Source organism: Drosophila obscura, unplaced genomic scaffold (genome assembly GCF_018151105.1).
Source record: "Drosophila obscura isolate BZ-5 IFL unplaced genomic scaffold, ASM1815110v1 contig_87, whole genome shotgun sequence".
Lineage (NCBI taxonomy): Eukaryota > Metazoa > Arthropoda > Insecta > Diptera > Drosophilidae > Drosophila > Drosophila obscura.
In genome coordinates this window covers 413363-427182 of record NW_024542880.1, presented here as the reverse complement: position 1 = coordinate 427182, position 13820 = coordinate 413363, and the positions used below count along the sequence as shown (strand labels likewise).

The window sequence follows — 13820 nt, the reverse complement described above, 5'->3', positions numbered from 1 at the left end:
GTAGGGATGGGAGTGTGTGAGCTACTTAATGAGAGGCGGCACCACAAGCGCATCGTCAGTGTTGCTGCGTCGCGAACACCCGCTGGCTGTCCGGGACTGCTTATTTCCGGTACTCTCCCTCAGAGCCAACTTAGTTGATTCTCTTCGGGATGCCCGCTTATTCGCAGCTGACCTCCCCACTAGGGTAGGCCGTTCGCTATCCGCAACCTGCGACCCGTCCGGTGGCCTCAGCTAGGCCCCCTCTGAGCCACCTCAAAGCCCAATAGGATCATCGGAAAAAAAAGAAGGAAGATAGTTCTTACTACAAAATCTATCGATATCTATCGTGGCTGATGGTTGTGTTTAACTTTGCTCCCCTCGGAGAACTACTACCATGGGGAGCCCCAAAGGAGGAAAAAAAAAAGGAAAAGGGGAACCGGAGGAAGAGGACTCCACATTCGAAAGGGGAACTTTTTTCTCGGTCGATTAAAGCTTTTTTAGACAAAATTGATGCTAAAAATATTACAATAGTAACAATTGTTAAAATTAAAGAAGCAATTAAAATAATTGAAAAAATTATCTATACTGTTATTAACAGACTTTATGATTGGAAGTCAAATATACTTTTATATTATATAGATATAAATATTTTATTATCCTCCTCACCAGTAAATTGTGATGTATAAAAATAACCAAACTACGTCTACAAAATGTCAGTATCAAGCTGCTGCTTCGAAACCAAAATGATGATTTTTTGAAAAATGATTATTTAAATGACGTAATAAACATACTAATAAGAAAGTTGTTCCGATTAAAACATGAACTCCGTGGAATCCTGTTGCTATATAAAATGTTGATCCATAAACTGAGTCTGCAATTGTGAATGGTGCTTCGATATATTCGTATGCTTGTAAAATAGTAAAATATACTCCTAATAATACGGTGAAAAATAATCCTTGTGTGGTTTGTGAATGATTTCTTTCTATTAGTCTGTGATGTGCTCAAGTTACTGTGATACCAGAAGCTAGTAAAATTGCTGTATTTAATAAAGGAATTTGAAATGGATTAAAAGAAATAATTCCTATTGGTGGTCAAGAAGCTCCAATTTCGATTGCTGGTGAAAGTCTTCTGTGAAAAAAAGCTCAAAAAAATCTTACAAAAAATAGTACTTCTGATAAAATGAATAAAATTATTCCTCATCGTAATCCAATAGTTACGGCGTAAGTGTGTAATCCTTGATATGTTCCTTCACGTGATACATCTCGTCATCACTGGTATACTGTTAAAATAGTAATTACATTTCCTAAAAAAAATAATGAAATATCATATTGATGAAATCATTTTACTATTCCTGATACAGTTGTTATAGCACCAATTGCTCCTGTTAGAGGTCATGGGCTGTAATCAACTAAATGAAATGGGTGATTTGAATGTGTAGACATTAAAAATTAATTTACTTCTCTAGAGTATAAAGTTCTTAATACAGCGAAAACATATGATTGGATTATAGCTACAGCTGATTCTAAAACTAATAGAGCAATTTGAGCAATTAGCAAAAATGTTACTAAAAAGTAGGACATTGAAGGGCCTGTATTTCCTAAGAGAGTTAATAATAAATGTCCAGCAATTATATTAGCAGTTAATCGAACAGCTAAAGTTCCTGGTCGGATAATATTTCTAATAGTTTCGATACACACTATAAAAGGTATTAAAATAGCGGGAGTTCCTTGAGGTACCAAATGGGCAAATATATGTTGTGTGTGATTAATTCATCCAAATAATATAAAACATAATCATAAGGGTAAAGCTAATGATAATGTAAGAGTTAAATGACTTGTTCTTGTAAAAATGTAAGGGAATAGACCTATAAAATTATTGAATAAAATTAAAGAAAATAATGAAATAAAAATGAATGTTGAACCATTATGACCTGATGGTCCAAGTAATGTTTTAAATTCTTTATGTAAAGTTGTCAGGATAGAATTTCAAAAAATATTAAATCGAGATGGTATTAATCAATAAGCTGAAGGGATTAATAAAAGTCCTAAAAATGTTCTTAATCAATTTAATGACAAACCGAAAATAGCTGATGGGTCAAATACAGAAAATAAATTTGTTATCATTTTCAATTTATTGAATTTAAATTAATATTTTTTAATTCATTTGATTTAGGTGATGATGGTATATAAGAATAATAATTAATTGAACAAAACAAAATAAATGTAATAGAAAATACAATAAATAAAAGTAATCATCTAATTGGGGCTATTTGTGGGATCAAAAAATATTAAAATTTTAATAATTTTAGTTTGACATACTAATGTTATATATTTAACTAATTTTTTCATTAGAAGTAATTGCTAATTTACTATAAAATGGTTTAAGAGACCAGTACTTGCTTTCAGTCATCTAATGAAGAATTAACTCTGTTAGAAATTCATTTAATGAAATAATTTACAGGAACACTTTCAATTACGATAGGCATAAAACTATGATTTGCTCCACAAATTTCTGAACATTGTCCGTAAAATAAACCGGGTCGGTTAATAAAAAAATTAGTTTGGTTTAATCGACCAGGAGTTCCGTCAACCTTTACACCTAAAGCTGGGACTGTTCATGAGTGAATTACATCAGCAGCTGTTACTAAAATTCGAATTTGGGAATTTATTGGTAATACAATTCGGTTATCTACGTCCAATAATCGGAAACCATCATTAGATAATTCATTTGTTGGGATTATATATGAATCAAATTCGATATTATTAAAATCTGAATATTCGTAACTTCAGTACCATTGATGACCGATACTTTTTAATGTAATTGAAGGCTCATTAATTTCGTCTAGTAAATATAATAATCGAAGGGAAGGCATAGCAATAAATAATAAAATAATTGCGGGTAGGATTGTTCAAATTATTTCAATTAATTGTCCGTGTAAAAGGAATCGATTTACGTAACTATTAAAAAATAATATAAATATTAAATAACCTACTAAAACAGTGATTATTACTAAAATTAATAGTGCGTGGTCGTGGAAAAAAATTAATTGTTCTATTAGGGGAGAGGCTCTATCTTGTAAACCTAAATTAGCTCATGTAGACATTAATTTTCTAATAAAAGTAAAATACTTTATATATGGAGCTTAAATCCATTGCACTAATCTGCCATATTAGAAATTAATTAGTTAATAATGGTAATTCAGAATAACTATGTTCAGCAGGTGGTGTATTTTGGTATCATTCAATAGATGAACATAATTGTACTGGATAAATTACTTGTCGTTGGGACACTAAACTTTCTCAAATAATGTAAAAAAAGAATAAAATCCCAAGTAATGAAATTGAGGAACCAATTGTTGATACTACATTTCATGTAGTATAAGCGTCTGGGTAATCTGAATAACGTCGTGGTATACCTGCTAATCCTAAAAAATGTTGAGGGAAAAAAGTTAAATTTACCCCAATAAATATAATAACAAATTGACTTTTTAGTAATTTGTTATTTATTGTTAGACCAGTAAATAGAGGGTATCAATGGATAAAACCTGCTATAATAGCAAATACAGCTCCTATAGATAATACATAATGAAAATGAGCAACTACATAATATGTGTCATGAAGAATAATATCAACAGATGAATTAGCTAAAACTACCCCGGTTAAACCTCCAACAGTAAATAAAAATACAAATCCTAGAGCTCATAAAATAGCTGGAGAATACGTTAGTTGGGCCCCATGAAGGGTAGCCAATCAACTAAAAATTTTAATCCCTGAAGAAAAAAAAAAAAAAAAAAAAAAAAAAAAAAAAGGGGAGGAGACACAAAAAAAAAAAAAAAAAAAAAAAAAAAAAAAAAAAAAAAAAAAAAAAAAAAAAAAAGAAAAAAAAAAAAAAAATAAAAATATTAAGGGGGGAGGGGGGGAAAAAAAAAAAAAAGAACCCGAGCCCCCCCCCGAAACAAGAGCAAAAAAAAAAAAAAAAAAAAAAAAATTTTTATAATTTTTTATTTAAAAAAAAAAAAAATAAAAAAAAAAAAAAAAAAAAAAAAAAAAAAAAAAAAAAAAAAAAAAAAAAAAAAAAAAAAAAAAAAAAAAAAAAATATTTTAAAAAAAAAAACAAAAAAGAAAAACCAAAAACCAAAAAATTTAAAACTACGCGCCGACAATGTGACCAGCGATCAGAACCAAACGGCCACACTACAAAATTCAAATCCACGCGCCAAAAGGGCGCCCAGCCCTCCGAACCAAACGGCCACACTAGCAGCTGATCGTAACAACTAGCAACCGGAGCCAATACCTGAATTCGCTGGGAGGCCCCCAGGTTTGGTAAGCATTGAATGGTGTGGTTCTTAGAGCGTACGATTCCTCTATAACCCCACTATCCCTGCTATATACCGTCCATTTCTTTGGAATGCATTGATCACCGTGTTAGAGCGTACGATTCCTCTTCCCGGTAATCTTTGCTGTTCTTCTCCAAATTCATTCTCGGAGTGCATTGTCCTCTGGCTTTCCCCTCCCTACTCAGAGCGCACTTTCCTCTGTCTCCCCAACCTTCTCCTCGGAGCGCATTATCCTCCGCACCGATCACTTCTCCTCGGAGCGCATTATCCTCCGCACCGATCACTTCTCCTCGGAGCGCATTATCCTCCGCACCGATCACTTCTCCTCGGAGCGCATTATCCTCCGCAACGATCACTTCTCCTCGGAGCGCATTATCCTCCGCAACGACCACTTCTCTCGGAGCGCATTATCCTCCGCAACGACCACTTCTCACGGAGCGCATTATCCTCCGCAACGACCACCTCTCTCGGAGCGCATTTTCCTCCACAACGACCACTTCTCTCGGAGCGCATTTTCCTCCGCAACGCATCTCCCTCGGAGCGCATTACCCTTCGCCACGCAACGTCTCACTCGGAGCGCATGGTCATCCGCAACCCAGTGATCGCCCGGAGTGCATTACCCGCCGCGACCGATCTCCACCAGGTACGACCTGCACGCTGCGAGTAGCCACGTGCGGCCCTGACGACCCTGAAGGAGGACATCGAGGACGATCCAGTGAACCATTCGAGCCATATATCAACTCTGTATGCCTACGCTAAATAAACATAAAAACCTACTTTTGCTACCCTACCCGTGTCGCCTTCTTCTTGAACCTAGAGCCCTTTCTTTCAGCTACCACATCCAGAGATCAAACAAATTTCTGTGAACCCCGGCGCGGCGAGCATACCCCGGACGAAGCAACGTCACAGTGGCGCCCGAGCAGGTTGTGGTAGCTTAGAATTGAAATCTCATTTATGGTCAAGATGGCAAAAGTGTGGATCAACCAAGCGACAAAAGCAGAACTGATCAGCTACTGCGAGGAATTTGGATTGGAGAAGCCTGAAGGAGTGGAAACATTAAGGAAACAACTAATTCAGTTCACGGAAAGAAAGGATCTAAGTAAGGAAATACTGGAGAGGCTGGAACAGCTCGAAACAACCCAGACAAGAGGCAGGAGCCCAAAACAATCACCGAAAGTAATAACACAAGCCAAGCCAGCTATGGAAGAACCGCAAGGGGAACCGAAAACGGCAAAAAAGAGAGCTTTGTTTCCAAAGCAGACACGGAAAGGATCACCAGAAGCAGTGGCCATAATAGATAAAATAAAGAAGTGGGACCTCACATTCACTGGGAATGGAGAACTACTCGAATTCCTCAGTAGGATGGAGGAATTAGCAGAAACATACGGGATCCAGATAGACCACATAGTATTTGCAATGCCGGTAATACTGGAGAAGAGTGCATTGGACTGGTGGCACACGAAACCCGGCCCCATAACAACATGGGAGGAGGTGAAAAGCCAGCTGAAGGAGAACTTCATGTCACCACAATACCATGAAGAGCTTATAAAGATAGTATCGGAACGGAAACAATCAGAAACGGAGACAATACGAGAGTTTATTCAAGACTTGAGAAAATTGATGAGATTCGGGACGTACACCGAGAACGTGAAACTGGACATGGCATACAAGAATTGTAGGTTACCGATCAAACTCTATGTGAAGAAAAAGGAATTCCAGATGCTATCAGAATTCATTATAACAGCGGAAGAGTTCGAGAAACTAGAGAGAGAGGCAGGCCTGTCAAAAACCATGCCCAATAATCAACAAAATAACCAGACACCATGGCAACGGCCACAATGGAGACAAACAAAATGTCACCGATGTGGACAAATAGGACACGAATCGAGAGGATGCACCAGGGAGCCAGTATTATACTGCTGAACATGCAATAAAGAAGGAGTACGAACAATAGACTGCTGCAGGAAATCACAGGAAAACGCACAGGGCCCGGGACAATCCCGCGAATCACCCGGAGCCCAAAACACGCAGAGCGGACCACCACAGACTTAAGATACGAGGACAACCAGCTCGTGGGGATGGCCAAGATCGGCGGAAAGAGGATGGAGGTAGTAATAGATACGGGAGCCACAAGAAGCATCTTGAACGAAAAAACGGCTAAAATACTACAGAACAACGGGAAGGAAGAAAAAGAAAATAGACTGATCAGACTCGCAGATGGAAGTACACAAAAAACCACGCGTACATTCCTTACCGAAGTAGAGCTAGGAGGCCAGGAAACGACATTATCATTTTTAATAATGGAGGGGCTACCAGACACGCCACTACTCGGAATGGACTTCTTAAGGGACGTAGGAACCATCATTACATGCGGAAACAGTACCGTAGTAATCAGTGGAAGGGAGAAAAAACAAAGACACGAAGAGAGGGCAAGAAACTCACAACCGGAACCAACGGACAAGGAAATCGAAAAATGGATATCAACAGAGGTCTAGAAATTCGACAACCTCGGCGGAGTAAGCAACATAACAACTCATCGAATATTCCTCAAGGACGATAGACCAGTCAAACAGCGATACTACCCAAGGAACCCAGCACAAATGGAGATCATCAACATGGAAATAAACGAGCTGAAACGCCAGGACCTAATAGAACCGTCATGAAGTCCGTACAGCTCACCAATAGTCTTAGTCAAGAAAAAAGCAGGAGATTGGAGACTATGCGTCGACTACAGACTACTAAACGAAAAAACCGAGAAGGACGCATACTCGGTACCACGGATGGACTTCATATTAAACCAACTAAGAGAGGCGAAATTCATCAGCACACTGGACCTAAAGTCAGGCTACTGGCAGATTCCGATGGAGAGTCAAAGCCGACAGCACACAGCCTTCACAGCCCCTGGGCGAGGCTTGTACCAATGGAAGGTAATGCCGTTCGGACTCACCACAGCGCCCGCAACGTTTCAAAGGGCATTATATTCGGTTATGGGACCCGACATGGAGCCGTTCGCTTTCGCATACCTAGACGATATAATCGTCATTGGGCGAACGAAAACAGAACACATGTAGAAGCTTCAAGAAGTGCTGAACCGATTAAGGAGAGCAAACTTGCGCATCAACTCAGCGAAATGTCACTTCTTCCAACAGAAGTTGAAATACCTGGGACACATGGTGAGCGAGGAAGGAATACACACAGATCCGGACAAAGTGTCAGCCATCAAAGAACTGGTTGCACCAACAACACTAAAACAACTATACAGTTTTCTGGGGCTAGCATCGTGGTATCGAAGGTTCGTACCTACCTTCACCGAGAGAGCGAAGCCACTACAAGAACTACTGAAGAAAGGACAGAAATTTACGTGGGGAGAAGCCCAAGACAGCGCTTTCAACGACCTGAAACACTGTTTAACAGAGGCACCCATTCTGGCCTGCCCAGATTTCAGAAAAACCTTCATCCTACAAACAGACGCAAGCGATTGCGGTTCTAACACAGGAGGATGCAGACGGAGAACACGTAATCTCATACGCAAGCCGCAAGCTAAAAAGCGAAGAAACTAAATATTCGTAGTGATAACGGACCACTTAGCCCTGAAATGGTTAAATTCCATCGAAAGCCCATCCGGCCGAGTACCAGATGGGCATTCGGACTACACCACCACTCGAAATACGCTATCGGAAGGGGAAGCTCAATGCAGTGGCGGACGGATTATCCCGCTTACCACGCGAAGAAGTGAGAATCACAGAGCTGGTGGAATGCGCTTGGTACGAAGCAAAGTGGAAACAGGTACAAACAACCCCGAAAATAGCAGAAGACTACACGATTATACCGACACATACCAAGCCAAACGGATGAAGACATCCAACCATGGAAGCTGTGCGTGCCAAAACAAGAAAGGCATAGGGTATTAACGGAAAACCATACGAACCCAACGGCAGGCCACCTAGGGATACGACGCACAAAAATAAGGATCCGACAGCGATATTTTTGGCCAGGGATAAGCAGAGATGTAACAAAATTCATCAGAGCATGTGAAAGCTGCCAAAAATTCAAAATCTCGCAACAAGCAGCGGCGGGAAAAATGCTAACAAAAATCGCCGATGCCCCATGGGAAACGATATGCGTCGATTTCGTAGGACCCCTACCAAGAACATCGCACGGGAACACAGTACTCATCGTGTTCATCGATAAATTTTCGAAATGGGTAGAGGTGACACTAGCGAGGAAAGCAACCGCCGATACACTCATAAAAGCGTTCCGAGAAAAAATACTAGCACGAGGAGGAACACCAAAACAGCTGATATCAGACAACGGCGTGCAATTCACAAGCAGGAAAACCAAACAGAATCATGGACAAATTTAATACAAGCGCACGGAAATTCAAGCGACAAATGGAGGAGAGTAAGGCGAAGCAACGCAAGGTGGAGGTCATACCAGCGCCACCACAGCTAGGAGGAAGGATGAGGGTGCCCGGCACCAGAGTTGTGGCACCACGAAGAACCGCAAAAGCCAGCGAGACCACGGCCAGTCCAGCAACCATGACACTAGAGGCGGCAGGGACCGAAGGGACCAGAAGGAAGAGAATAAGCAGGGCCAACAACACCAGCCCCGAGCCAGCACAACCAAGGGCCACTGAGTGGATCAGCTGGGCACGACAAGTCGAGCTGGAAGAAATAGACGACGATATATTGGACATCGGAGGACCATCAAAGAGTCAAGAAGCAGAAGTACGGAGGCCAGATCCAACACCAAACACGGCATCTTAGGGTCAACCACCAAGACGAACAGCAGAGTCACAGACATCCAGCCAGGCAACAACGCGGACCCACACAACATACATAAGGGCCACCATACCCAGCAACTGGGAAGTCCCCCAAGGATGCGAACTCAGCCAAAATCAAGTGGCGACCGTCCAGCGGGCGATCGACGACCGGAAAAGCCACCACCAAAGACGATTCATGCTGTGGAGCGAGGAAATACCAGACCAGGCATGCTGGGTGAAAATCGGCAGATCGGGAGACGTACGACTAGGCGTCTGGTTCAACGCAGCGGGGACATCCGGACGACCCACCCTAGAAGGGGAGGGGGGAGTGTGACGCCCAGCTCGACCCAGCGCCAAGCGTCACAATAACAACAGCATATTCCGTATTATTATTATTTCATTCCATTTAAACATTTACTTAGACATAAGAGAAACAACCTGAAGATTAATTTAATTAAAAAAGAAAGAAAACAAACAAAACAACAAACAACATGACTTTTAAAATAGCGACCAACCAGGAACAGCCAAACCAAAATATTTAAATCTACGCGCGGACAATGTGACCAGCGATCAGAACCAAACGGCCACACTACAAAATTCAAATCCACGCGCCAACAGTGTGCCCAGCCCTCCGAACCAAACGGCCACACTAGCAGCTGATCGTAACAACGCGTTAGTACCAGAGACCGGAGCCAACAGCTGACTTTTGGCAATAAAAGCAGCCGCAACAGAGCCATCAGCACCATTCCTGTCTTGGACTGCCAAGGGTGGATTCGCTCCCCGAGGCTTTGGTATGCATTGAATGGTGTGGTTCTTAGAGCGTACGATTCCTCTATAACCCCACTATCCCTGCTATATACCGTCCATTTCTTTGGAATGCATTGATCACCGTGTTAGAGCGTACGATTCCTCTTCCCGGTAATCTTTGCTGTTCTTCTCCAAATTCATTCTCGGAGTGCATTGTCCTCTGGCTTTCCCCTCCCTACTCAGAGCGCATTTTCCTCTGTCTCCCCAACCTTCTCCTCGGAGCGCATTATCCTCCGCACCGATCACTTCTCCTCGGAGCGCATTATCCTCCGCACCGATCACTTCTCCTCGGAGCGTGTTTAGAGTGAGGACGGCGCTGGCGGGGCAACAGCTCTGTGGGCATTCCAGCCACACCAATGTTAGCAATCCAGCTACGCAAGCTGTTGCCCTCGCTCTCGCTCTCACGCTTATGAGCTTTTTTCCCCCCGGTGACGCGCTCTCGCGCGCATATTCACCACGCTTGCGCTCCCGCCCACGCTCACGCTCCCGCTCTCGCCTCCGACAGCCCTCGGCAGCTGGAGTGCCACCGATCTAGGCACTGCGCTTCTTCACCCACAAGCAAACGGTCGGTTTTGCACGCGATACAAATACATATATATATAAGCCCAGAACAACCCCGAAATATTTACGAGAAGAAATTGGAACTGCCTAACGTCTTTAATTTGGGATTCTGAACGGTGGAACTTCGAAAGCCTCTTCGCTCAATCATTGGTCCTTCGAGCCGGATATACCTCGCCTTCCCCAACCATATCCAGCCTTCGAGCACGGCATCGCCTTCACCACCAGGATCCCAAGATAAGTACGATTTTCGTGTGCCACAAGTCCCTTTCGTTCGCGATTTGTGTTCCAAAATTCCGAAAAGTCCGAGTTCCGCGATATAAGTACATATATATATTCTTATATATGTACTTATTTCTCATTCTGTGCCATCCGTTATCCGTTTCTTCTTTTTTCGACACCGCAATATTATCGGCAATTCCGGTCGTTCTCCCTTCGTTCATCTCCAACTACCAGTGATACGGTAGTTCTTCAATTCCTTGTGTCTGTCCATTACTTACGGACAAATTAAATAACTAAAAATTAATTAAAAAAGTGCATTCCGAGCATATGTATGTACGTACATTCCAGCCCATAAGAGCGGCGTACATACACACACATCTACATCCGTGTCTCTACAGGTGCATTCCAGCACGACCCACCCCAATAAAATATACTTTGGCACACTCCGAGTGCAACTACAATCACATCAAGTGATACCATACCTATAAACACATATATATTTATTTCCATACATTCATACATTTATTCCCATAGTTGGCCGCAATATATTGCCAGCTATATACATAACATACATAATTCCATACCATAAAAATACCACTCCCCGTAGAAAAATACCGCGCTCCATACACTACATACATACTCCGCGCAAGTGCCAATTTTAATATAAAATTCGCGATTCCGTACAATTCGTGCACTCTAGCCACTTTTCACGATCGCTACCCCAACTCCAGCATCCTCCACTTTCCAAATAAATTACTCGCGACCAAGGCACGGCGCACTTATAGTAATTATTTGGCAATTTCCACTGCCAATTGGCAAATTGGTGTTTCGGTCCTTTGTTGTTGTTTTTTTGTTCCGTGCATCAGAGGTAACGCAATCCAAAAATATCGGTATCGTAACCGAGTCTTGCGTTCGACCGAAAATAAATTAATAAAAAATAAAAATACAATTTCCAAACAAACACACCGCCACTACAAGAAATAAATTAAACGATCCACGATTTCTTATTTAAACCGTTTCGTCCTCCTTTTTCCGATATTTTCTGTTTTCCTTCGGTATTTCTCTCGATAGTTCTCCAGCGCCAACTCCGCAGTCATATTCTTGACTGTAACTTCCGGTAACGCTTACGGCGACTAGGTTTATCTGCACTTTGTCGATCCAAACCGACATCAAGAGCAAACTATCGCCCATTCCAATCAACTATCGAGGATATAAATGCCATTCCGTCCGCCGTCCATCCGCAAATAACCCAGTTCTGATCACGACTGCGTCAAAGAGGTAAACGGAGGAGCCCGCACTAACAATATTTGCAAAATATGGCCAAAATCAGTGTAACCGGTCCTCTCCTCGGCACAGCGCAATATGAGTCACTCATTGTTTGAGAAATTTCACTTCACCGTGATCTCAAACAATCCGAGTCGACCCGACTATTGTTTTCCAACAAGCTCGAGGCCTTTTTCCTGACAGCCTTTCATAAGTGGGTTATATTTGTTTCCCGGCGTCTTTCTGTTGGAATTCCACTCAGATCAGTCTTCTGTCCCTCCAGGACTTCCAAATCCGATTTTCTGTGCGTGTGTGAGTTCGGAATATGCCAACAGGTCACAAGGACGGCAACCAGCTTCTGCCTGTGACCTCTTCCAACCGGCTATGCACCTCGTCCGCCTCCGGAACTACGCCTACTCAGAGAATCAAGGCACCCCTCACTCCGAGAGCAGCCAGTAGCAGCCCTTCGGCAAGGACCAAATCGGTTCTGTTCCCGTCTCCTGTCACTCTTAAGGTTCCAGCTGTGACCAAACAAGATCCGAAGGGCTCCTTCGTCAGCTCTCGCCACTGCATCACAATGGCTCAATCCGCCACCTCAGTCGCTCGGACCAAATTGGTCGCCGCTATTGGCCGACTGTCGCACCTGGCAGAGCGCATCACCGCCGCCCCATCCGCCTCTTTGTCCGAGGTCCGTCGAGGCCAAATCCTCAGCATGTGGACGGACGTCGAGGCCGAATATAAGGCCTGCTCCGCGGTGATGACTGACGAGGAGCCAGAAATCCAAGCGGACATCCGTGACACATACGGTGAATGCTATGGGGTATTTGAGCAGTGCCTCAGTGACCTCAATGCCCAACTGGCCACATCCACAGTTCTTCCTCCTTCACAGCCAGTTCAACAGGGCGGCTGTCGACTGCCTCCCGTCAATATTGAGGCATTCACAGGGGACTACGTCCGCTGGCCCACATTCCGGGATCTGTTCACTGCGGTCGTGATCAACAATCCTAGATTGTCTCCGGTAGAGAGGCTGTATTACCTCACCGAGAAGACCCGGGGCGATCCGAAGGCCATCGTAGAGAAATCCCCCCTCACTAATGACGGTTTCGAGTCCGCATGTTCGGCTCTCCGCAGCCGATATGAAAATAATCGGCTTCTGGTTACCAACCAGATAAACATCCTCCTCTTCTTGCCCCGCGTAACTTCCGAGTGCAGTCGGGCTTTGAAGGATCTACAAAGTACTATGCAGGGGGTCTTAAATGCACTAGCTGTCTCCAACGTCTGTACCGACAATTGGGATAGTCTCCTAGTGACCATCTGCGCTTCCAAATTGCCAAAGTTAAGCCGGGCGTTATGGGAAGCGTCCGTAACGGACAAAAAGGAGGTGCCGCCCTGGAAGGAAATCGACTCTTTCCTGACTCAGCGATACCTAACGCTAGAGGCTATCGAGAGCGACCCCTCCACTTCCCAAAGCGCTCCGAATCCGGCACCCGGCAAAGGAAATCAGAATCCGCCATCCTCCCAGAGCCAGTCCAATCCGTGCCGTTCCCAAGGCAGTCCTGTTCCAAGGACAGCGCACTCGTTCCAAAGCCACGTGAATCCGAGCAAGAGCACGTGTGATCTCTGTTCCAAGGAGAATCACCCAATCCGACTATGTCCTCATTTCCTACAAATGACCGTGGATGTTCGCTCCAACTGCATAAAGCAAAAGCAGCTGTGCTTAAATTGCTTCGCAAGAGGCCATCAGCTTCGCGACTGCTCAAGCTCCCACAATTGCAACACTTGTGGAGGACGACACCACACGCTTCTGCATCGTGGCAATCCACCATCCAGCGAGTTACATTCCACATCCGTACCCAATTTCACATCCGTACCCAATTCCACAGCTTGGCCAGA

The 13820-nt window shown here is 43.3% G+C and overlaps 1 pseudogene; it reads right to left on the bottom strand.

The window, feature by feature from the left end:
- Nucleotides 1–2394: 2394 nt before the first annotated feature.
- On the bottom strand, nucleotides 2395–4544 carry LOC121405236 (annotated as a pseudogene).
- Nucleotides 4545–13820: the final 9276 nt, after the last annotated feature.